We start from the raw sequence: 27,393 nt of genomic DNA, 5'->3' as shown, positions 1-27,393 counted from the left end.
TTCACTTCAGTGATGTCAGTTCAATGTCTAAAATATTTATTGGATATGCATTTGGCAAGCACCTGTCATACTGGAAGTGGATCTGTTTGTCTTAATATTATTCCAGAACCACTATATACACTCTGTTGTGGGTGTTTTCTCCCCCCCTTCTACCCCCATGAAGCTGAGTTATAGACCAAAAGGCCCCATAGAGTAAAAGGTAAAAAGAGCTTGCCCATTGGTTAAGTCCAGCACTTTCCACCTGACGGCATTTTGGTTTGAGGTAAGATTGAGATTGATATTTTTATTTTTTGATATATTAATTATACCTTTTGTATGTTTCAGTTGTTCCTAAGAAAGATCTCTTTATTTTCCTAATATTGTTTAGTAAGGAAAAGGATATCATTAGATGCCAAACAAGCTTCTGCCTCTTGCTAATTTTAGGATCTTGGGCAAGTTACCTACTTCCTGTAAGGTCCATTTGCCTCATCTCAAAATGTGTATGTGGCTCTTTTGAAAGTTTTAAAAGATAAGATGTATGAAAAGGTAAATCAGAAGACACTTGTAAATACTAAAAAAGTATATCAATGATGATGATGATAACAAGGAGCCAAGGGAGAAGAATGTGTAGTAGATAGATACTGGGAATGTACAGACTATGCCTTCTGTTCTGTTCTTTTTTTCTTGACATCTCTAGATTTGTCTATTTCAAAGTAACCTCCAGCTAAAACTGGAATACCTATTTCTCTAATTTAGATTTGGAAATCGAGATCTTTTTTGTATGTCAAGAGAAGTCATGCATGGTATAAAAGTTGTAGAAAAAAAGATGCAAAAACAACATACAAGATAGAAAACATTAACTTCTCTGCAGATAATTCACAAATGTCTCTGCCAAGGCAAACTTATTTATAAATGACTAATTTCTCAAAAGTTAACAGGATTGTTCTTGTCCATTAATTTTTGGTCAATGGTTTTAAATATCCTAACATAACATAAAATGAATTTAAATAGCACTTAAATTGCTAAAGAAGTCTGTTAACTGGGAATTTTTAAAGTTAATTATAGCTGATGGACTATTTTAAACACTTGTTTGTTCTCCTCAGTTGGAACAACAGGATTTTTTTCTGCTTCATAATTTAAATATCCTAGAAACATGTTTACAAATGTTCAGAACAAAAAAGGTTTAATGTATTAAAATTATAAGGGCTCTAAAATTTGGGGTGAGTGAATGAAAAAGAATGAATAAATAAGTGTGGTAAGATGGTTCCTAATGATCCCAACTTCTCACCAGTTATCTTTCACTACTAAACATCGACTAATTTACTTTTTTGCAATGTTTGCGTAGAATTAAGTTTAGAAATTTTAGAAGCATTTGTTATATAGTCCTGTAAGTAAAGTTAATTTTGAAATTTTATTTTGGAGAACAATATGATATATTTGAATGTTAAAAGTAACGGAGGGTTAAATTAAGGAACATATCCCATTTCAAAAGCTAATATGTAGTAGATTGAAGTAAAAAAGAAAAATGCAAATTTATTTTAGATGAATGGAAGGCCAGTAATGGATGGAGGTTTTCAGTTTGGTAAATCCCATTATGTTTTCTTGCAAAAGCTATTTTAATTTTCCTGAAATTCCTCTATACCAAGTGAATTATAATTAATTTTAAGTTAGCAACTATTCATAAACCATAAAATACTTCACGAAACTAAGATCAGGGTCACAAAATCAAAATGACAGAAGTTGAAATTGTTTCTGTAAATTTATAGAATGAATGTACTGTGATAGTTAACGTACTATGCTCTTCTTATGCAGATGCCATATTTTAAAAAACATATTCCAAATTCTAACTATGTAAAACTCCTTTGTTATATTTCTCCTGGGTTGTCATTAATGAATGAGTAGGTTGAATGATGAGATGCTTCCGAGCCACATTCTCAACTGAAATTATGATAAGACTATTTTCCAAAACTGAAATTTTTTAAGACTATTTTCTCAACTGAAATTATGATAAGACTATTTTCCAAAAGAGATAAGACTATTTTCCAAAAGAGACTATTTTCCAAAAGAGAATTTCAAAATTGCTGAATAACAGAGGAGGGAAAACCTGGCTCAGGAAAGCACAAGATGTAATTGATATTGGCTATTAGAGCCTTTATGATGTGCACTTCACATTGAAGTCATTGCAGATTGATCTAAGGGCACTTCATCTTTTCTCAGCAATGCCAGTAGATCAATTAAGCTTAAGTCCATAAAAGAAAGGGGCTGTATTAATCAAGTGTATTTAAGGTTGTTTTATTTCATGCTCTGCTTTTCTGAACGTATGACAGATTGCAATCTTGAAGGTTTTCCAATAATGAAAAATATTCATTTACAAATGAGTTGGTATCCACTGATAAAAAGTAATGCCTTGAGAGCTAGTAAAGCTGACTTCTTGAAGACTCCAGACAGTAATCAATAAGACTGAACAAAGTTATGAATGATAAAAATCCATTAAGACTCAGTTCTGTAGGAAAACTCCAGAATATGGCCTTTTACCTATTGGTAGAAAGTTATTATGGCTTATGATAGCTTGTGGGAGAGAAAGGCATGACAGAGATGAAATAAATAATTGAGATTTGAGAAATCTATAGAGATGAACTTTGATTATGCTTTTGTCAAATGTAACTATCTAGAAGGAAATAAATCAAAAGGCAATTAAGTATTTCAGGGAAGAATTTTATCAGTAGAGAAACCATGCACATGAAGTGAATAAGGTTATGATTGTTGGAGCCTTGAAAAATTCTTAGATCCACTAGTATGTTCCAAAGTAGCCTGAAAAGACATAGGATTAGAAAGCTGTGGAGCCTGCAAGAAGGATTTCTTCCCCTTCAGATACTGATATGATATCTCAGATATTGATCAACCTCAGAGATTGACATGATGGGGTGGGTAGGCTATTTTCTTTATAAACTGTAGAGTACAGGATCATGAAGAAATACCCCAAGTCAGAAAAAGAGCACTTCACATTCATTAAGAGATGTTGGCCCTCAATCCAGATGCACTAACTACTTAGAAAACTGAAGATAATCCTTCAGGGAAAAAATGAGTGGTTTTTGTCTGGAGATAAAATAAATAGGATACCAAAAAGGTGAGCTGAGGAAGAAATTGGCCAATTAAGCACAAAATAATTTTCATTCTTTCCTGGGCACAGCACTTGACCACATTTTTCAGTTTGCCTTATAGTAGGATGTACTTGGAATGAGACCTAGGCACTGGAATATGGGCTGAAGTGATGTATACCATTTCCACATTTCCACATCGGCCTATACAAAACCTACCTGTTCCTCCATGTTCTCTTTTCCCCACCTACTGGTGGATGCTAATGACCAAAGTAATCTCAAAAGGCAAATAAATGTGAAAGATGCTAGAGACTCTGAATAAGTTTGTGTCCCTAAATGGTGGTGTGAATTAGAGCTTCCCCAACCCCTACCCTGACCACCGATTGGACATTTTGTTAATGGGAAATTTTATTGAGTAATTCCACTGAGATGTTTCTTTTTTATCAAGTAGGGGCTATTTCACCAGAAGTAATACAAAAACAAGTCATTTGTAGGTTGGCTCACATAGAAGAATAATCACTGAGTATTTTGGTGATCTAGGACCCTTCTCACCAGTGTACCACCAATGTCCTTGGTAAATGGTTTGGACTCTGGGCCTTCTTCTGGAACATAATGTTCTGATGGGTCTTGGTCTCACATAATACATGTTTAAGAATGCCCACTCTCAGGCTTTTTAATCCTTCCTCCCATTATCTACAAAGGCGATTCATGAGGTTCTCTCATTTACCATGGCTTACCACTTTTTCTAGGCTCCCAGGGGTCAGCCTAAGAATGAGTTTACACCATCCACTAGGGATCTTGTCAGAGTTTTAAGTGTCGTATCCTGAGATACATATCTAAAACTAAAAATTACATAATAATTTATAATTAGTTTAAGGGTCTGTAATGATATGTCTGGGTTTAGAGCACTGGAATCCTGTCTGTACTACATACTTTGTTAGGGTGACAGGGTGGAAGCTGGAGATAAAAATAGCTAAACACTAAATCATATAATGGAACTTAATCCATAAAGAATTGATGAAATTACAACAGAAAACCTCTACTATGATAGAATGGAGGCTTATGTGCTTGATGTTTGTTTTAACTGAGTGAACATTAATGGATTCATTGAAATTAGCTATATTCACTTGAATTCCAGGAAATTTTATATTTTGTGATAGTTGTGACTTTTTATTAAATCAGTAAGTCCAATTAATATTGTCATTCTATATAAATATGATTTTTCTTTGATATCATTAATTTTCATTCTATGAGCTTGTCTGACTAAAGAAGCTATGTATCTAAGAATTAGGAGATACCAGCCCAAGACTCAAGATTTATTGCTGGTAATTCACATGGTGTTAATAGTGTTTGCACCTTTTTTAATTCTTTTTTTTTAAAGATTTTTAAAAATTTCACACTACTGATTAAATTGCCTCATCCTTCCAGAAGCTGTTCTTAAGTTATGAAATGTCTAACAGGGTTTTAAAAATTATTAAACATGTCGCTTCATCAGAGCCTGTTTGTAATGAGATTAAAGCAATTAAGTAATTGGAAAAGCATGCCTGAACATGCTGAATAAACTGCTGAAAGAAATAATTTATTTTAATATTAACATATTAAAGTATGAATACGCAGCTAATTTTTGACAATCTCATTGTTTTCACTTATTTGGCAACATAAAGTTATCTGAATGCTATTATCCAAGTAAAAGTTTGGTTCACCATCCTCATATACTTATCTCACTTCAAATATTCTCTTTTTTTTTTAGCTACTCAGAAAACAAAATATAAACAGAAACAAGCATTTGGTGCAAATACTCAGTGGTAGTATTTCAAGTCCTTCCTTCTGGGCTTAGTGCTGCCAAAGCATTCACCAATTCATGACCCCGGTTGTTAGATGGAAATAAAGAAATCCAGCTTTTAACCATTTGCCTTTGTTGAGAGGAGTGATGAAGAAGTAGAGAATTATCACCAAACTGGAGACAAGTAATATTGAAGTACAGTGGGAATCTATAAAATACAAAAGTGTCTTGTTCTCTTTTGCCTTTTCTGATATTCTGAAAAAAGCCCTTGAACCCACATCAGAGACAGTCCTAGAGGCAGTCTTGTTCTTTAATACTGACACTTGGGCCTACTACAGTATGATACATTTTAAATAATAATAATAATTCATATTTAAAATATAAAGTTTGTATTTTCAGGAATGACTAGGAGTGATAACTAAGAAGGGGTATGCTACGGTAATAAAATGTGAGGTAAGAGCATCTAAATAAAGGACACAATTTTCCTGGAACTTCTATAAACAAAAACATGTGTAGCTCATTTTTAGAGACCATTGAGATACTCTATAAAACCTAATGAAGAAATATCTATGCTTGCTGAATTCTGAGGAGTGATTTTGAATCCTTGAAAATAAATAAAAAACATGAGTTCCTCAGCCTATGGTAGTGCATCATCTAATGCCCACACATACCTTAGGACTGGCCATACAATGGGTCCTGAGCCAAGTCTGACAAAGGTAAGAATTCTCAAAGTGTCAGCTGTAGCCTCTAATGGGATTTTTATATTAATTTATCCACTCAGATCTAGTGCCTAATTGATATGTTCATTCTTTTAGGCTTTGCTTACTTACATCATAAAGGGAAAATAACTGTAGAAAATAATTTTAAAATTCCTAAAAGTAAAACTGTAACCATATCATAACAAAATAAGATAGTACTAGTTTTAGTCTATACTAGCCTAGTCAGACCTTATCCCAAATATTGTGCAAAGGGCATGATGCATTGAGGAATACTCTAAAATTTGATTTTTTATTTCTACTTAAATTCAAAAGACTTCCTAAGTATAGAATTTTCTGCTTCTTACTGCTATCTGAAATTTCTCCCTTTTACTAGAGGTCCTGATCCAACTGTATGTTCTGAGATTATAGGATTAGTAAACAGAAACAAGAATGAAATATCATGGGCTTAAATGCATGATGGAAAGATGTTTACTCATGTGTTATATCTATATCCATAAATACCTGTTAGGTAGAAGTCTGTAGAACAATACTGAGAAGGGATATGCTGTGGTAATGAAATGTGAAGTAAAAGCTTTTTTTATGTAAGGCTTCCAATAAACAGATGGCTATCATGATGTGGGTATGGAAAAAACAATGAACCTAAATTAAAACACATGTTTTCTGTTCAGTACAGTGTCATTCTGTACAAGTCATTGATATTATTGCTATTTCCCTGGGTAAAATAGGTAATAACTTGCCTACTTGAATTGTTGAGACTAAAATGAGAAAATATCTGTGAATTATTTTAGCAACTTAGTAAGTAATAAATTCACAAAAGATAGTGACAGTAAAAATATTTTTCTCAATGGTACTGTTCCTTTTGAAAGGAAGTAGCTCCTCTAACAACTGCATTTAAAAACTAAAACTTATTTGAAACTTTAATAAATCTTTAAATCTTTTAATTCCACTTCTAGTATAATGTTTATGCTATTTGGGTTCACCTGAACATGTTATGTTAAAAAGATCAAACTTGGGCTCTTGGGACAGAAACTCCCATATTCCAAACCAAAAGTTCTTGACACTTAGCTTCAGTTTCATCATCCATAAAAAGGACAGAATTATCCCTATTTTCTGGCATCATTTGAGACCTGCAATAATATATGTTAAGACATTTTGATTAGTGCCAGACATACTGCAGGTAATAAATGACATTTTCCCATTTTTTAGTATAATGATCATATAATCAGATACGGGCTTCTGTCAACAAATGCTGTTATAAATAAAATGTAACACTGCTGCAGAGTATCAGAAAAATATAACTGGCCAATATATGCTTAGCAAACTAAGAAGAGGAAAATTCAGTAAATAAGATTCAATATAGAGAATGTTTTTCTGAAACAGATATGGATAGCAGAGAACTGAGCTTAGTGTGTTGGCTTTACCACATAAGAACTTACACAACATCGCTACCCTACAACCCAACAATTGCACTACTGGGCATTTACCCCAAAGAAACAAATGTAGTGATCTGAAGGGACACCTGCACCCCAATGTTTATAGCAGCAATGTCCATAATACCCAAACTATGGAAAGAGCCCAGATGTTCACTGACAGATGAATGGATAAAGATATGGTGTATATATACACAATGGAATACTACTCAGCCATCAAAAAAAGAAATCTTGCCATTTACAATGATGTGGATAGAACTAGAGGCTATTATGCTAAGCAAAATAAGTCAATCAGAGAAAGACAATTATCATATGATCTCACTCATATGTGGGATTTAAGAAACAAAACACAGGATCATAGGGGAAGAAAGGGAAAAATGAAACAAAATAAAATCAGAGAGGGAGACAAACCATAAGAGACTCAATCATAGGAAATAAACTGAAGGTCACTGGAGGAGAGAGGGGGTGGGGGGATGGGTAACTGGGTGGTCAACATTAAGGAGGGCATGTGATATAATGAGAACTGGGTATTGTATAAGACTGATGAATCACTGACCTCTACATCTGAAACCAATAATGCATTATATGTTAATTAATTGAATTTAAATAAAATTTTTAAAAATGTAGACATAGGATGTTATATTTATTCAGAGATTATTTAAATATATTACATGTCAGTTAAAGAAGAATAATTTCTTCATTGTTAAAGTAATAACATAGAAAAGTACTCCAAAGAGCTTCAAGTTAGTTGTACTAAATCTTCAATTTAGATATGTGTTAAAAAAAAAAAAAAACGCAACATCTCTGAGCCTCTTTATTGGTGAAATTGTGATTCTTTATTTGTAATTTTTCATCAGTAAAATGGTAATGATAATATTTAACTATAAGGGCTGTCATCAATCTGAAATAAGAAATAGGAAAACCTTTGTTATTTTGATACTACTAAATGAATATGTTAATTTTATTAATAACATTTTAAATTGCATAGTAATTGGAATTTAGATAAAGTTGAATACAATTCTACATTTTATATATTTGGGCTCAAAACATTTTTCTTTAACACACTCTCTTTTCTGGGTTTTTTGTAGTAAAAGAGGAATTCTAATATGTTTTAGGAGACCACATTTTTTTATATATTACTAAAGGTCTTTGTGCATAAATATAATTTGAAATAAAGAAGTATAAAAGTAAGTACACTTGTGTATCTCTTCATTCTATTTCACACTCTTGAGATACGTGGTAGATGGTATTTAAAAAAAAAAAAAACTACAACAATAACTTCCATCACATATTTTTTTACAATGTGACCTTGACCCAGCCCCATCAAAATGGGTAGTTTAGGCCCTATCTTCTTGAGTCTGGGCAGGTTTGTAGCTATTTTGAGTAAGGTGGAAATGATACTGTGTAATTTATGAAGCTAGGAAAATGGCTTCCACCGAAACATCTGTCTTGGAATCATAACCCCTATGAACTATCTTGAGGCCTGCATACTGTGGAGAAGACACATACAGTTGTGTGGGTGTTCTGATCAGCACTGGACTTTGAGTCATGCTACCCCAGGTCCCAAATATGTGAGTGAGTGAGCCTCCAGATTATCTCATCTTCCAGCTGCTACACAACTCCCACTTTCAAGTCTCTCAAATGAAGATCCCAGTTATTGTAGAGCAGAAATAGGCAATCATTGATTTATTCTATTTGATTCTTGTTGCCTCAGAATCTGTGAGCCTGACAAAAAATGGCTGTCTTCAATTGTTAATTTTTGATTACCTAGTTATGCAGCAAGAGTAACTGGAACAGGATATTTAAACATTCTTTTTTTAAAAGATTTTATTTATTTATTCATGAGAGACACAGAGACAGAGAGAGAGGCAGAGACACAGGCAGAGAGAGAAGCAGGCTCCATGCAGGAAGCCCAATGTAGGACTTGATCCGGGGTCTCCAGGATCACACCCTGGGCTGAAGGTGGCGCTAAACCATTGAGCCACCCAGCTGCCCTTATTTAAACATTCTAATATTCTTCTAATGAATGTAATACAAAGGTATTAATAAATTTATCAATAGAACACAAATGTTTTTGACATCAGTAAGAGGTAGGTAAGAAATACATGATAATTTAATGACTGGGTTATGAGTTGTTAAAACAAATTAGAAGTGATTCTGAAATCATCAAGCAAGACAAATTTGAATAACCAGATTTAAGTGCCCCTCTTGATATATTCAAGGAATATTTTATTAGTAAAAGAATAAATTCAGTTAACTCTAATATTCTTTCTCAAGCCTGTGCTCCTCTGAATGTTATAGGAGGTATGTCAATGATGTATGGTATTCACCAGGAATAGGATATAGCATCAGGTTTCACTGGGTGAATCAAGACAAGAAGTGTAAGGAGATGTCAAAAACTGCCATTTATGCTATGCCTCATTATTATTCTACCAACTTAAATATTAGTTCTCAATGCTTCTAATCAAATCTGATTTAATTTTAGCATCCAAAAGCTAAAAACAAGTTGGAAATAAAATAAAATTCCCTCCACTCTATATAAGTCAATGGCTGTTGCTTATGTTAGGTCCTGAGAGAGTTGAGATTCATAAGTATTCTCTAAAATATAAACCCAACGATCCTAGAGTGCAACCCAAAATACTGTGATCCTTCTCCCTCTGCTCTGAATGATTATATAGTCCAAACAAATCTAGAATATTCATTTCTATATGTTAAATCCAAGCCACAGGAAATCTGTATGATTCTTCAATTCTATCTAACTGGGTAGGTACTTGAAGCTTTAATTGACTGAAACCTTAATGGTTGCTAAATTATATGAAAAAGAATAATTTGTATACATTAATGTATATTATACATTATATATTTTATATTAGTGAGAAAATAAACTTTAAAACTCAGGGTGAAGATAAATACCTTTATTACACTAAATCATCTATGTTAAAAATAGATTATATTTAAAAAGAAGAGGAGGAGGAAGGTGAGGAGAAAAAGTAGGAGAGGGAAAAGGAAAAGGAGGAGGAGAAAGAGGGGGCAGGGTGGAGAATGTTAACAACGACAATAGCAGCAACTTCTTTTCTTACCATGTGCCAGGAATTTTCTAATCACATATTTGTTTCATCTTCACCCACAGCCCTATCAGATAAGTGTTATTACTACCCATGTTTCTCATAAGAGAAAACTGAGGTACAGATAAGTTCATCTTACAAGGTCACCCAGTTAGTAAGATTTGCTACTAAGTAGTCAGGTTTGAGAGATTATACATCATGTGACACTGTCTCATGGAGGAAAAGAGGAAACTAACAGATCTGGGGGATTATTTTTAAAAATCATTTAGTATACAGAAATATGTCACATTTTATACACTAGCATGTATAAAATACACTCAGTCATAAGTAAGAATGAAATATTTCCATTTGCAAAAATGTGTATGGACCTACAAGGTATTATACTAAGCGAAATAAGTCAAATAGAGAAAGACAAATACCATAGAATTTCACTCATATGTGGAATTTAACAAACAAATAAAAAAAAAAAGAAACAGACAGACTCTTAAATATAGAGAACAAATTGGTAATTGCCAAAGGGCAGGTGGGTAGGGGGATAGGTAAAATAGATAAAAAGAATTAAGAGTAGTACACTTATTGTAATGAGCACTGAACAATGTACAAAAATGTTGAAGCATTATATTGTATAACTGAAATGAATATAACACTGTATTTTAATTATACTCTGATAAAAATGTAAATAACATAATAGAGGAAAAAATCAGCTTAATAATTCATTTGGAATTGATATTTATTGAGAGAATTAGATCTTAAAACCCCAAAGCATTCATTGATGAGATGAATTTATTTCTATCCATTTAGAATATACTAATTATGTATCATCTTTATAATAAATCAAGAGCCTAGTCATTCAAATCACTTCCTGTTCTGTGCCTCAGACAAAGAATCCTCATTATGAAAGGTTGCAGGATCTTTTGAATCAGTATATAATTCTAATTTATCTTTTTCTTGATTGATATATGTCACGAATCTTTTAGTTGTGACAAAAACCCAAAGGAGAATATGCAAAACTAGTAATTATTTGGTTCATGTAGCAGGCATGAAAATAGTAATTGCTCACAGAATTAACTGAAGAAGTATAGCATCCAAGAGATCAGAATCTGAAATGAGGAATAAAATTCCAAAGGAAGTTAACTCTTGCCCACGATTTCTTATTCTTACTGGCCTCTAATTCTCTTTAAATATGATTGGTAATTTTATATGCTAAATTATCGTAACAATCTGTGATCAGGTCAATAATTTACACTTAACTATATAGTTTCACTATGCTCACGTATTTGTAGAGTATATCCATATTTAATTTAATCTTTATATATAGAATTTAAATATTGGCCTGATGTGGAAAAAAATTAAAATTATGTATCAAATGGATATGTATCAGATGAATGAAGTTGTTTGGATACTATTCTATTTCCTAGGAAATCAAATCATCTTTACGAGGCTAGAACTGTTTCAAATAATATTAATACATTAGTATGACTTCAGTACTTCCTTACTAGTAAGGTTCCAAAGAATATCTAATAAATTCTCTTGTTAAAATTCAGTATGAGAGTGTAATTTCCAATAAACCTATTAAAAAGTCCTTCATTTTAACAAGTTAGTATACCAAAGTTTTTATTTCAGACCTTAAGGAGTTCAAGAGAAAAGCTGATTTTTAGTAAGAACAGTTTGTATTTTCATTAGCCCTAGCCACATTCCATTCTCCTAGCTTCATGGAAGCTTGAAAACCAGTAGCAGCACAGCAATGATAACTGAAAAACAGCATTCTAAAAACCACTGGAGGGGACAAAATGCATTTCAAGCTTTTCAAAAAGGCCCGGTCTCAAAAACATGTCATTATTTGAACTGTCTTACAACTCACTGGATAAACCAAATTTACAGCTAGTCTTCATGGACTTGACTCACATCAGTCAATGGCAATTATTTAATGCTATAGCTACTTAAGTTGGTGATATCTGTTAGAGCAACATGAAGCTGGCCACAAAAACAAAACAAAACAAAATAAAACAAAACTTAAAGAGAGATATGAGGAATTAAATGTCCATAGGAGCTTTAAAACACAACAACATGTTTTTGGTGGTCAAAAAACCATGCATAGGTACAAGACTGTGCACATACTCAGGAAAATATCTGAAAAGGCCCTGGAATGTAATCTCTTATTCTTAAGCTAAGCAAATAGATACTTCAGTATCTGTCCATGACAAAAAATAAAAAATAAAAAAATACAGAATTAGTCCAGAAAAGTACTCTACAAACAATAACAACAGCAACATATCTATAAATATTAGCAACAATAAACCTTGGAAACTCTAGAAAATTGGATTTCTGGAGTTGCAACATTATATTATTTAAACATCCAATATCCCACACAAAGTTATGATATATACAAAGAAATAAGAAATTATCATTCATATATAGGGGAAAAATAATAAAATTCACCCTAAGTAAAACATAATGTTGGATTTACTAGACAAAGATTTTAAATTATCTAAGTATATTCAAAGAACTAAAAAAATGTATGTCTAAAATTAAAGTATGAAAGCACTGTTTCACCAAATAAATATATACTGTAATAAAGAATAAATATGGGACACCTAGTTGGCTCATTAGTTGAGTGTCTGCCTTCAGTTTAGGGCATAATCCCAGAGTCCTGGGATTGATTCCCACATCAGGCTCCCCTTGAAAAGTCTGCTTCTCCCTCTGCCTATGTCTCTACCTCTCTGTGTCTCTCATGAATAAATAAATAAAATCTTTAAGAAAAAAAAGAACAAATAGAAATTGCAAATAAAAAAAAGAAACACTGACTGAAATAAAAAAATTCACTAAAGAACTCAATAGCAGATTATAGTTTACAGAGTAAAGTATCAGCAAACTTGAAGATAGATCAATTCAAGTTTTACAGCCAGAGGAACAGAACAAAATCAAGTTAAGAAATTTGAACAAAGCCTGAGATCTGTGAAACACCATCAATTAAAACAACATATGTATGTATACCTGGGGATCTCAAAAGAAAAGAGAGAATGAAAGGGACAAAGAATATTCCAAGAAACAATGGCAAAATGTCTTCTAAATTTGATGAAAAAGTTAGTCTGCATATACAAGGAGCTCAACAAATTCCACATGAGATCAACACCTAGACACATCAAAGAATAACTGTCAAAAGCCAAATATAGAGAATGAACCTTGGTTGCAGATAAAGAAACCAATTATCACATACTAGGAACCTACGATAAAATTAAAAGCTCCTCAATAGAAAGCTTGAGACAGAAGTCAGTAGGATGATATTTTGTCAAAGTTCTGAAAGGAAAAAGAATGTTGACCAACAGTACCACATGCAGCAAAATCATTTTTCAAAAATCAAGAAGAAATTTAGAAATTCCAGATAAAAACTGAGCAAATTTGTCACTAGAAGACCTAATTAACAAGAAATACTAAAGAGAATCCTTTAATACTCTCTGAAATGAAAGAGCACTACACAATAACTGTAATGCACAAAAATAAAAAGTACTATGGAGAAAAATAAATGTGGAGAGTAAACAACATGAAACTAAACAACTAATGGGTCAATGAAGTAAATAAAAAATAGGTGGAAACAAATGAAAATGAAAATACAATGGTCCAAAGTGTCTTGGAGACCAAAATGCAGTTCTAAGAAGGAAATATATGTCAATACAGGCCTACTTTAAGAAATAAGAAAAAATTTCAAACAATCTAATCTTAGACCTAATGAACAAACAAAGCACAAGATAAGTAGAAAAAAAGGAAACAATAAAGATAAAAACTGAAATAAATGATGTAGAAACTAAAACAATAGAAAAAAAATAAATGAAATCAAGAACTGGTTCTTTGAAAAGAAACCAAGTGGCAAACCCTTACTCAGATTCATCAAGAAAAAAAGAGCAAGGTGTCAAATAAATAAAATAAAAACAAGAGAGTAGTAATAACTGATACCACAGAAACACCAAGGGCTATATAATAATACTATGAAAATAATATGCCAACAAAATGAGCAACCTAGAAGAAATGGATAAATTCCTAAAAACATACAATCTTCCAAAACTGAACCAGAAAGAAATAGGAAATATAAATAAACCAATTACAGTAACAAAATTGAATCCATAATCAAAAAGCTGCCAAAAAAAAAAGTCCAGGACCAGATGGATTCACAAGTGAATTCTACCAGACATTCAAAGAAGAGTGAATATCTATTCTCCCTAAACCATCTAAAAAACATGGAAGAGGAAGGAAAGCTTCCAAATACATGTCATGAAACCAACATTAACCTGATACCAAAATCAAAGATATCACGAAAAAATAAAACTACAGGACAATATCCCTTGATGACAGACATGCAGATTCCTCAACAAAATACTAGAAAACCATATACAAGACTTATTCCCAGCATCCAAGAATGGTTCAATATTCTCAAATTAATATCATACACCACATCAACAAATGAAGGATTAAAACCATATGATCATCTCTATTGATGCAGAAAAAGCATTTGACAAAGTTCAACATCCATTCACGACAAAAACTGTCAACAAAATGGGGTTAGAGGGAACGTAATAAAGGCCATATATAAAATGCCCACTGCTAAAATCATTGTCAGTTGTGAAAAACTGAGAGCTTTCCCTCTAAAATTGGGAACAACACAAGGATATCCACTCTCACCACTTTTACTCAACCTAGTACTGGAATTCCTAACCACAGCAATCAGAGAAGAAAAGAAATAAGAGGCATCCATATTGGTAAAGAAGTTAAACTGTCACTCTTTTCAAATGACATGATACTATACATAGAAAATCTTCAAGAATCCACAAAAAAAAATAATTACAAAAAGTAATAAATTCAGTAAAGTTGTAGGATATAAAATTAATACTCAGAAACTGGTAGCATTTTTATATACTAACAATGAAGTCACACAAAGAGAAATTAAAAAAAAAAAAAAACACAGCACCATTCATAGCATCAAGAAGAATAAAACACCTAGGAGGGTATAACCAAAGAAATGAAAGGCCTGTACTCTGAAAACTATAAAACACTGATGAAAAGAGATTGAAGATGACACGAACAAATGGAAAGATATTCTATGCTCATGGATTCAAAGAATTAATATTTTCAGAATGTCCATACAACCCAAAGCAATCTACAGATTCCATATAATCCTCATCAAAATACCAACCACATTTTTCACAAAACTTAAACAAGTAATACTAAAACTTGTATGGAACCACAGAAGATCCCACATAGCCAAAGCAATACTGAAAAAGAACAAAGCTTGGTAGTATCAGAATCCCAGATTTCAAGATACACTACAAAACTGTAGTAATTAAAACAGTATAATATTGGCACAAAAATAGACACATTGATCAATGGAACAAAATAGACAGTCCAGAAACAAATCTACATTTATATGGTTAATTAACCCTATGACAAAGGAGGCAAGAATATACAATGGAGAAAAGACAGTCTTTTCAACAAATGGTGCTGGAAAAACTGGACAGTTACATGTGAAGGGATGAAACTAGACTACTTTCTAAACCTGTACACAAAAATAAACTCAAAATTGGTTAAAGACCTAAATGTGATACCTAAAACCATCAAAATCCTAGAAGAGAACACAGACAATACTTTTTCTGACATCAGCCTTAGCAAAATTTTTCTAAATGGTTCTCCTAAGGCTATTAGGAGATCTCCTACTGAATGGGAAAAGATATTTTAAATCATATATCTGATAAGGGTTTGAGTCCAAAATATATAAAGAATTTTTGCAACTCAATACCAAAGAAACACTCTACTTTAAAAAATGGACAGAGGACTTTAATAGACATTTTTCCAAAGAAAACATACAGATGAACAACAGACAAATGAAAAGATACTCAACCTTCCTTATCATCAGAAAAATTCAAATCAAAACCAAAATGAGATATCACCTCATAAGAATGCCTAAAATCAAAAAAATAAGAAACAACAAACATTGGCAAGAATGTGAAGAAAAAGGAAACCTTGTGTACTGGATGAGAATGTAAATTGGTACAGCCACTGTGGAAACAGTATGGAAGTTCCTCAAACAATTAGAAATAGAAATACTATATGACCCAATATTTCCATTATTGTGTATTTACCCAGAGAATCCAAGAACACTAACTCAAAAAGATATATGCACCCCTATGTTTATTGCAGCATTATTTACAATAATCTATAGATAGATCTAGATGATATAGATATAGATAGAAATAATGGAATATTACACAGTCATGAAAAGGGATGAGATCATGCCATTTAAGAAAAGATGGATGGACCTAGAAGGTATTATTGTAAGTGAAATAAGTCAGACTGAGAAAGACAAATGACATATTACTCTATTCATAAATGGAATCTTAAGAAATGAAAAAAACAAACAATAGGCATAAACAGAACTATGAATACAGAGAACAAACTGATGGTTGCCAAAGGGGAAGAGCAGTTGAGAGTTGCACAAAATGGGTGAAGGGGAAAGGGAGATGCAGCCCTCCAATTCAGAATGAGTAAGTCATGAGAATAAAAAGCAGAGCATAAGGAATAGTCAGTGATATTGTAATAGTGAGGTAATGGGACAGTTGGTAGCTCTATTTGTGGTGGACATAGAATAATGCATAAACATCAAATCACTAAATTGTAAACTTGAAAATAATGTAGCATTGTGTGTTAACTATACAAAAAAATCTAAAAAGGTAAGATAACGTCACTACAAGTAAAGTAAATGACAACCTGTGAAATTCGATCAAACCTTACAACAGAAAATAATTATTGTCCTTAATACACACACAACTTCTAAAAATAAAGGTCAACAACCCAATGGAAAATACTAAATTCCAATAGAATTAAAATCAGATAAGCTTTCAATAGTTCTCTCCTTTCTGGCATTCCTTAATTAGCTTTCAACTCTCTAAATCAATAGTTTCTTCCTTCTCTTTGTATTATATTATTACATTTCTAATTTCTCTTACATAGTTTTGATGAAATTAATAGCACTTGGCCCAATTTGCTTTATTTTTGCACATCATTCATTGATGTATCTAACACCTCATTTTAGAATGAGGACCTAATGTCCTCAACTTTGGGCTTTAGCTCAAATTTCCAAAGAGAAAAAGTCCCAGGGCATATCAAATTATATATATTTACATCTAAGAAAATACAGTGAATTCTGATACCAATCTCCTATTTTTCCCCTAAAATTTCTTAAAAATCTTTAATCAGTATGATTAAGAAATTAGAATTTCTGTTGTTTTAGTTTTCCCTTTGAATTCCTAATAATAACTAGAGATATTACTATTTAAATACTTCAGGCCAAATATTATTTGGATTATATTTATTGACTTCACAATACAGAAAAACAAATATTAAAATCTCAAGCAAAATAGCAGTTACACCTCTGATCTAACTATACGTAAGTATAAACAGTCAAGTGTCATAACAAAACAAGTGGCACCCTTTTACTTCCAAACTCCAATATAAATTTACTCTCTACTTAGATTGGTCATTTCATTGTGTCCACCCTTTCCCTTATGTGATGGATTCCCTCTCCACCCTCAGGACGGAGATGGGAAGTTCTGGACATCTCTTTCATTCCTTTGTGGTTGTACTACAGCTCTTATCAGAGTTATAGTCAAGATCAAGATGAAGAAAAAAATGTTAAAAGGAAATGAAGCACTGTATAATTGTAAAGCATTATCAGTGTTACTTTTGCCCAGAAGCAAAAATAATAAATCAGGTCACAGGAATGTGATTTGGGTTTTTTCTCCTGCTGCTTGGTGTTTCAGAGCAAAATGAACCTAAAAGTGCTTTCTGAACTTTTAATTTTGTAATAGAAACCTGATGAATAAAATATTTTTTAAAAGATTTTTTTTTATTTTTTTCGTGAGAGAACACACACACACACACACACACACAGAGGCAGAAACACAAGCAGAGGGAGAAGCAGGCTCCATGCAGGGAGCCGGATGTGGGACTTGATCCCAGGACTCCAGGATCACACCCTGGGCAGAAGGCAGGCACCAAACCGCTGAGCCACCCAGGCGTCCATGAATAAAAGCGCTTTTAAAGACCTTAGAGGATGCTTTTTAATAACCTCATAAGAAGGTTTATGAGGAGGTCATCTATGTAATAAATAAATGCTCATTTCACTAGAGCAGGATTGGATTAGACTGATAAAAAGGAAATCCCTTAATAACATAGGTCCAACACTGTAATTTTCCTAAAACTTCTATGAACATGCAGAACATAAATCCAGTAAAAGTAAGCTGGTATTTTTATAGTCTTGCTTTTGTACTCTTAGTCCTCATGAAAAATAAGGTGGTTAAATGCTATGGCATTTATGGCATTAAATGAATTGATAGGAATTGGAAATAGATTCTGGCTGCACAATGAAAGAACATTTCTAGGTGGAGAACTACTGTTGCAGATGACTTTTATGTATCATCCAGTTTATGACTCTACTGAAGTACCTTTTTGGAAGGGGGGCAGAAATGTCTGCACGAAAACTAAAATGGTCCAGTCATGAATAAATTTTGCAAAAGAGGAATAATATTTTCATTTTGAGATAATTGCACAATGCAAAAAATTTTTTAATGTTTAAATCAGGAAAAGATAAATTTTCATTACATTCATAGAGGAATAGTTTAGAAAATTAATTAGGAATTAGTTTTGCTCATACAACTCAAACACAATGGATTTTCCCAGACAACTGAGATTAAGAACCTGAAAATAAATGCAATATTCTGGATTTTATGATCGTTAAGACAATGCAGTTGGTTTAAAAACAATTATTTCTGGGGATATGGTGTAGGCAAATGGATGAAGGAGATCAAAAGATACAAACTTCTAGTTATATAATAAGTAATAGGGATGTAATGCACAGCATGGTGACTACAGCTAATAATACTACATCGCCTATTTGAAAGTTGCTAAAAGGGTGGACTTTAAAAGTTCTCATCACCAGAAAAAAAGATTTTGTAACCATGTATGGTGATGAATGTTAACTAGATTTATTGTAGTGATCATTTTCATATATCAAATATTGAATGATTACCTTGTACACCCGCAACTAACGTAATGTTATAAGTCAATTATACTTCAAAACAAAAAAATTCAAAATAAAAACAATTTCTCTCCCCTCTGCATTCTAATGATATCTGTTTAAATTAGTACCTAGACAGGAGAAACATTTTTAGAACCCTGAGTCAATTATCAATATTCAGATTGGAAGGCTCTTTTCCAGATGTCTGTATTTGCCTGGCAATACTTGCAGTAGGATTTAAGCATTTCTGGCAGAGGATGTTGGAAAGAGGAATGGGAGAGGAATTCAGTATCTTTACAACAATCTCTGAAATGGGAAAGCTTTATGAATTTACTACATAATTTAAAAATACAAAACAATAATATATAAGAAAATCTCAGAATGATTGAAGAGTGAGTTATGTGACAAAAGAGTGCTTTTTCTATCCTAATTTAAAGGGGTGGGAAGATGACAAGTTTCTCTTAAAATAAAAAGAAATATGCTTACAATTGGAATAAGATGACTCCTGGTTGAAGTAAATGTCCATACGAATTTTAATCATCAAAATTCTCAGGCCATTCATTTTTCAAAAAGTTTAAGAGTTAATATTTAGCTAGTTACTTCTAAGGTGCTAATATGTCCATTTTATACTCATATTTAAAACCTGCAGTCATGGAAATAACATTTATGCTATTATTTCTACCTGAAGATTTTAATATAGTTGAGTTTACCCTAGAGAAATCCCATTAAATTTCTGACCTGCCTTGTTTTTGATTAGTTTCAGGTATTTCAAGATCATTATCTATGATGGGTTATCTGATTAGGAAATAAGGAAGACAGGCATTTGTCAAATTGCCCCACACTGATTTTCTCTCTAGAGCATCAGTTTCTTTACTGCTGGGAATTCTTGGTATCTGTACAGCAGCTATAAAATATACTGTGGCCCACTCTCCTAAATCTTGGCTAGTCTCTGAAAAATAACTTTGAAACTATCACAATAAGCTTTGAGAATCACAAGGTCAAGTATTTATCTAATGTTAAGGGTTGAATTGTATTTTCCCCAAATATGTTGAATTCGTACCCCCACCCCATCTGTGAATGTGGCCTCATTTGGAAACAAGATCTTTACAGATGACCAAGTTAACACGAATTCATTACAGTGGGACTTAATCTAAATAGACTGTGTCCTTATAAAATGAGGAAATTTGAACACAAAAAGAGACACACAGAGGGTGAGTGCCATGTGAAGAAGGAAGCAAAGCCTGGGCCGATACACCCACAAACCATGGAATCCAGAGATTGTCAGCAAACCACCATTGCCAAATTGTAGAAAGTACAGTAAACACAGTGAGGAGGAGCAGAATGAGCCACCCCAAAATATGCATTGGCATAAGGATGATTTTATGCTTATTATTTTTAAGAAAGAGTAGATGAAGAAACAACAATAAAAACCAAGAAGTTACCCTTTGCTAAGTGGCATTTACATTTATATTTATAAGGGCAATCCCCTTTTGTAAAAGTGTCTCCCTTCCTGATACAGAAAGGAGGTGACTAGATCCCTAGAAATCTATCTGTGAAGAAGACAACAACCTAAATCTGTATAACAACTATACCCTCCTTTACTACTCTTTACCCAAAAGCTCCCATAACTTGCTCCCCACCCCCAAATTTTCTTTTGTCTTTAACTGGAGATGTTATTTAAGGTGGTGGTTTGGCCATTTGGGGAAAGTTAGTTGGTTTTCCTGGGTCTCTCCAAGTATACAAGAGATACGTATGTCATTAAACGTCTGTTTGTTTTTCTCCTGTTAATGTCTTTTTATTACAAGGGTGCCTCATTCAAGAACATTAGAAGGGTACAGGTAAAATTGTTTTTTCTCTTCCATAAAAGAAACCTGGTAAACTTCATGAGTGTGTAATCAAAACTATCTAGACTACGGGAAACTCCACAGGTCCAAAAGCCCTGTTTTCAACAGAAAAATTATAAGACAAAGAAAAGAGAGAGGGGAAACCTACACATTAATGAGATTAAAAGACATCAAATACAAAAATGAGGAAAATCATAACAACCAGGAATACATACTTGTATAACAAAACTTTGAAGAAGCAAATGAAATTGATATGCATACAAGTCAGCATAGTACAGGCTTTATGTCATTTCAGCTTACAAAAATTTCATAGGAACACTTTACTTTCAGATAATGGGGTAAATCTGTAATTACTTTGGGAACACAAAGGGAATAGTATGATTAAGATGGGACATGAAGAAGAATTGGAGTGGCTGGTAAAAGTATATTTCTTGAACTGGGTGGTTGTTATAAGAGAAATTATTTTAAAATATTTAAGCTATAAATTTGTTCTGGGTGGCTTTCTATTTCTGTATTTCATTATACAATGAATTTTTTTTAAATAGCTTTAATTCGTATTACTCTATCACTTAAATAGAGAAAATAAATGTATAGAAATGATGGATTATCTCTTAGTCCAACCCAACTCCAAATTTTACAGAAGTAAAGCAACAAATGAGATCTACAGAGTTAAAAGGTATGTGCAGTGTCACATAAATGGATAAGAGCATATATAAGTCTCATTTCTTCTCATTTCAGTGCTTTCCCTCCTCCCCTGGACGTCTCCTCATCACTGCCTTACCTAGATGAACAAGGAAAGGCTTTTCTACCAGCTAAGTAAGATGTAGAAATGCCTCCAAGTTTAGGGAAACATGCTGGGCAGCCAAATGCTGAGGCCAGTACCCACCACTGATCACATTGGCATACTGAGAAACCAGAGGGATATTCTAATAGTTCCAGAGCCAGCTCCACTTTGCAGACTAATAGAGGATGAGCAGCTGTTTTAATCTATGGAATCTCTGAAGCAAGACCATGTTATTTGTGTAAAATGGCAACTTTGCTGAGAAAGCTATTTCCACAGGTCAGGAGGGGAAAGGAAACATTTAAATAGCTGTCAGGGAAAGCATGGGAGGGAAAGAATGTTAGCCAATGCTGCATAGTTTAAGTTTCAGAACATTTAACCTTTTATTTTTACTTTTTATTGAGTATTGGTAAAAGAGTTATACCAACATCCTAAAGTAATTATTTGAATTAGTATTTCTGTTTTCTATAGTAATATGCTGATGATCAGTTTGCATCTACCTTTTCTGAATACCTGTCCTGTGGATTGTTAGCAACTCTACTATTCCCTCTTTTTGAATACTGAGGAGACTACATGATGAGATCTACACTGCTAACCCCTAAATGTCCATTCTGAGGGAGCGAATCATGAGACTCCCCCATCCATGCATAAACATTTAGGATGACTGAACTTTGTGTTGTATTGTCCATGCTAATTTACCATCTTGGAAATGGTCTTGGAAATTAAAAGGTGCCTCATAGATTTGTACTGGTTAGATTTCAATAAATAGGACAAAGTAAAGGAAAATTGAGGAAAAACTAAGATTTGAACAATAACCCTTTCTTCTGGCGTTCTGGCGTTCCTGGCATCAGTTCCTGGCGTTCTGGTAAGTTTCTGAGGAACTTATGTATGTAAAATAAGAACTAAATGGCACTATTGCTGCCACCAGAGGATGCAGAAGGATCTTGTTCCTCATTGCCATCAATTATCCCCTCTAGCTAGAATGACTTAACAGATACATATCAATATCTATGGCGGATCCTGATTCTCACCTCCAACTAAGTGTCTATATTTCTAAATGAAACTTGTCTATTCTACTCCAAAAGGCTTCATTTCTGTCCAGTGAATAAACACGTTCCTCTCATTTCTTTGCTGTGATCTTTAATTCCTCTTTTCTTTCCTTAATGAAGCAAGTAAACCTTGCTTTGTTAAATGTTTGCCTGGTCTGTTTAATGTCTCTCTCTCTCTCTTTTTTTAAGATTTTATTTATTCATGAGAGACACACAGAGAGAGAAAGAGGCAGAGACACAGGCAGAGGCAGAAGCAGGCTCCATGCAGGGAGCCCCAAGGAGGACTCGATCCTGAGTCCCCAGGATCAAGCCCTGGGCTGAAGGTGGGGCTAAACCGCTGAGCCCCCCGGGCTTCCCTTTTTAATGTTTCTTATATTCTTTTAACATTCCTGTTAAAAGTAACTTTCAGTAACTTAAAACTTGGACTTTTGCAAGAGTCTTCTCATGCACTCCTGTCTCCATCTCCCATAGATACCCCAGATTGTTACAATTATTAAAATGTTACAACGCGGGACTTCTCAGAAGGGGTGGAGCAGGAAGCACCAGGAACCTGTCTTTCCACGTAGACAACACCTGCGCTAGCGGACTCTGTGTGATATAATCACTTTGCAACTTCCAGGGAAAGGCTTGGCCAATAAATCGCTGATTAGCTTTGGACAATTTCAGTTCTTCCCACAGTAGCAGCTTCTATCCTCCTAGCGGGGTAGCGGGCAGCTGTGCACTTGCTCATGGAGCAAACAGTACAATGTTGTGGGAGCCAGGGTGGGCAAAAAGGTATTCCCCCAAATACCTGGGATCTATGCTCTGATACTAATTGCTGCTTTTGATCACAGAGGTGCATTGTTTTTGCACTGGACCCTAGGTGGCAAATCCTCTCTGGCTGAAGCGACTGCCAAGGGACTTAAAGGGCCAGCACCCTTTTTTACTCCCTTTTTCTCTTTTTTTTCCTTTTGAGAACCAGATATTAAAGACTAGAGGATTATTAAAAAATACTGCATTTACAGGTAAAAATCTAGACTGACAACACATACCCAGGGAAAGTCTCAGAAAACACCAGAGAAGACCTTAAGTTTGTACCTTAGACTGATCCTAAGGATAGAGGTAGCCTATAACAATCAAAAAATCAAAAATAATAAACATAACCGATAATAAAAATAGCAAATCCTGGGAAAAGAGAGGAGCCTGATATTCAGTCCTTCCTTAGGGATGTGCATGAGACCCATGAGTCTTTTCCTATCATTTTCATTTTATCCTGAGAAGCCAGTAAATTATTCTTGTCAGCCCCACAACCCCCAGAGGGTCCCAAGAGCTCGTCCTGGCTGCAGAGGTGAGATGCGCTAAGTACAAGTGGTCATGTATTTGTAGACCATGTATTTAAGAGAATCCACTAGAGATATAAACAGCAAATTTTTCCTTCTTAGAGTAAGTCTTTTAAAGAAGCCAAAGCATGAAACAGACCCAGAAATATGAGCAAATAACTGGTAACTACAGTTAATGGGTTGGGCTTTTTATCCAAAAAATGAGGAGGTTGAACTAGAATAGTTATACTTTAGTTTGTATTAATCAAGGAGACCTACCTTTAAGAATCTACTGAAAACTAGGAGTCCCTTTGCCCATAAATGGTATGCCTTCATATATGCATTTCATTTCATACCATTTAATTTCAGGGGGTTACCAGAATTGGCTTAAAGTTACCTTTCTTCTCTGACATTTTTTTAGATTTTTCTATCCTGTGATTAGTGGTGATATTCCCAGGTTACTTATGAGGCAGGATTTCTACCCTTGATAATGTAAATTAATTGGGATTTAGAATACTCAGATTGTAATATTTATCTATAAAAAGCAATTATGCCCCAGAAAATTGACCTATATGAGCCATTCCTCTCTTTTACTATAATCAACGATTCACCAACCATTTCTATGGTAACTAGAAATAGCAGTGCAAAGTACATGAGAAACTGTGAAGACAACGCAAAAAGGGAAAAATAGACTATAATCTGAAAACAAGCTCAGTAATATTAAGGCTTGCAAAATAATGAGAATTAATATATACTTATTTAGATAATACACCACCATCAAATAAATACAAATTCACCAGGCAGTATGAACGCAAATGTCACTATTGAAGGTCAGGGAAAAAAAAATAGATATTATTCAAATTATCTATTTTTTTTAAAAAGTAAATAACAGCTATTCTTGATGTGTAAATAACAGCTATTCTTGATGTTATGGAAGATAAAATAAATATACAGGAAGATAGATTCATCACTAATTCTGACAACAAAAGAATGTAAAAAGGACATAAAAATGCAAATGCAATTTATCCAGTGGAAGATAGCTCATCACAGAGACAAAATCCTAGTGCCAGGGGGTTAGATTTAATAGAAAACATAGAATACAGTGGCTACAAATAAATTAATGGGTCTTGTTACAATGTAGCTTTTAAGGAGGCTTGGGGAAAAGATACACTACTGATTAGAACAAAAACAAAATGGCAAATGAGTCAGAATGTAATATAAGAAGACCTGAAGAAAGGCAATGATTGAACAGGATGGTAAGCCTTCACCAGACTTTTGAAAATTGTTCTTGGTAATGAGTAAAGATCAGGAAATCTATTTAAAAAGAGGCAAACAATAAAGGCAGAACTATCTTTAAATATGTCTTCAAAATGTACAAATTACATATGATAAAGCAAATTTTCAACTTTTAATGTTTGTGGGCCGTGCTCGTGACTCCCAGGCAAGCTATACTTTAACTTTTACAAAGGTCAGAATGACTTTACCAAACTTCAAAGCATGAGCTCTATTTCTGCACACACTGTACATCTGTTTCATTAGCCAATAACTTAAAAAAATATTTCAAACTGAAGATAAGAGTAAAACCTCCCTAAGTTCCATTTCCATACCTCTGAAGCCTGCAACCTTACACACACTAAAAGCCTAAGTTTGTAATTTTCTGGAATGGCCTTTCCCATGATGACTGGTAACTCTTGATGTAACAAAAACCATAAATAAGGCTGTATTAAACATTCCTTATCCAGAGTACTCTGTTCTGTGGGAAGATTGTATACTCTGGGCAGCTGTCCTTAGGCTACAATAAAACTATCTTCCCTTTTCTTTTAAAGAAATTCTAAAGGTTTGTTCATTTCACGTCAACAGACCATACACAATTACTGATAGTAAAACATCATCAATGAATAAATGTTTGCAGAATGGAGGAATGAAAATAGAGTTCCACTTAGTAAAATATTATTAAAATTTACCTTGTCAACACTACACTAAGCAGAGGTATCACATTAGCCTGCTCACCACAATTTCCATTCTTAGCCCACTGTTGGACTTTACTATGTCCTCAATAATTCAATGAATTAATGGTGACTGAAGGAGCCACACAAGTGAAGACGTATGGCCTGTGCTCTCACAGAGGCTCACGATCTTGGCATTGGAGCATTTAATCCAGCACGCTGCTGATTCATTTACACAAAGTCATTCCCATTGCTTTTATCTTCCAATACAATGCTTATTTGGGAATCAGAACTCTGAGCAGTTCAGTGTGGCTTTTTGGTTTTATGTTGGTAAAAGTGTTTCTGTTCAAATATCTCAGAGTGCTTATAGCTAGACATACTATATAAACATGAGTGAGGAAACACCCAACATTAAACTGTCTTGCTTCATGGGTGCCCTGTCATTTTAGGCAGCTGTCTACTCTTGATCTGAACATGTGTCCACATTCCAGGCAGAACCAGCACCAATATCAGAAAAATAATTATCTGAAATATTTCAGTCAATTGCTAGTATTCTGGAAACTATTTGTTTTGGGTGATCAACCAATCTACATCAACAGGGTTGTCCTGTTTGTCCATTATCTCCTGTCCAGAAATAGGACCATCTATATGATTCTGATACCCATCTTCTCATGCTGAAAATCATAGGCTTACATAATGGCTAAGATCCCGTTCCATGAAATCTAAGCTAAGAAGGCAGATATCCTGAAACTCTGTTTAACCTGCTTTTCTTAATAACAAAGTTACAAAATTTCCCAAAGTGTAGGACTCCTAGGTTAATAAAATTTTACAGAGAGAGGAAAAAGTAATATATCTAAAAATATTCTTTTTCAGAAAAGAAAAGCCCAGTCTTATCCAGAGCTGATCATGAGTAGCTTTATAGAGCCATTAGGATAATGCAAACATTTTTCAAGGAATTGCTAGAATCATAGGATCAGGTTAGAACAGGAATAGGAATCAAAGCTCTATCTCCCAGGGCACCTGGGTGGCCCAGTGGTTGAGTGTCTGCCTTTGGCTCAGGTCCTGATTCCAAGGTCCTGGAATTGAGTTCTGCAACAGGCTCCCCATTTATAAAAGTGGCTGAAGTGCCATCTGAGATCACTCAGATATCACAAAAATACTAAAAATGTGGCTCTATTAGTCGTTTCTGAAGAATCCTCTCCGGAGTACTCAGAATGATTCAGGGAAAGTTTGGTTGGCAAATAATCTGAGTCACACACAATGGGTCCTTCTCTAGGCTAAGCTTATGGCCTAAACCATAATGCATATAGCATCAACCAAGCTTACAGTTTACATTTTGA

Source organism: Canis lupus, chromosome 7 (assembly GCF_048164855.1).
Source record: "Canis lupus baileyi chromosome 7, mCanLup2.hap1, whole genome shotgun sequence".
Classification (NCBI taxonomy): domain Eukaryota; kingdom Metazoa; phylum Chordata; class Mammalia; order Carnivora; family Canidae; genus Canis; species Canis lupus.
Note: the sequence above shows the minus strand (reverse complement) of the source record.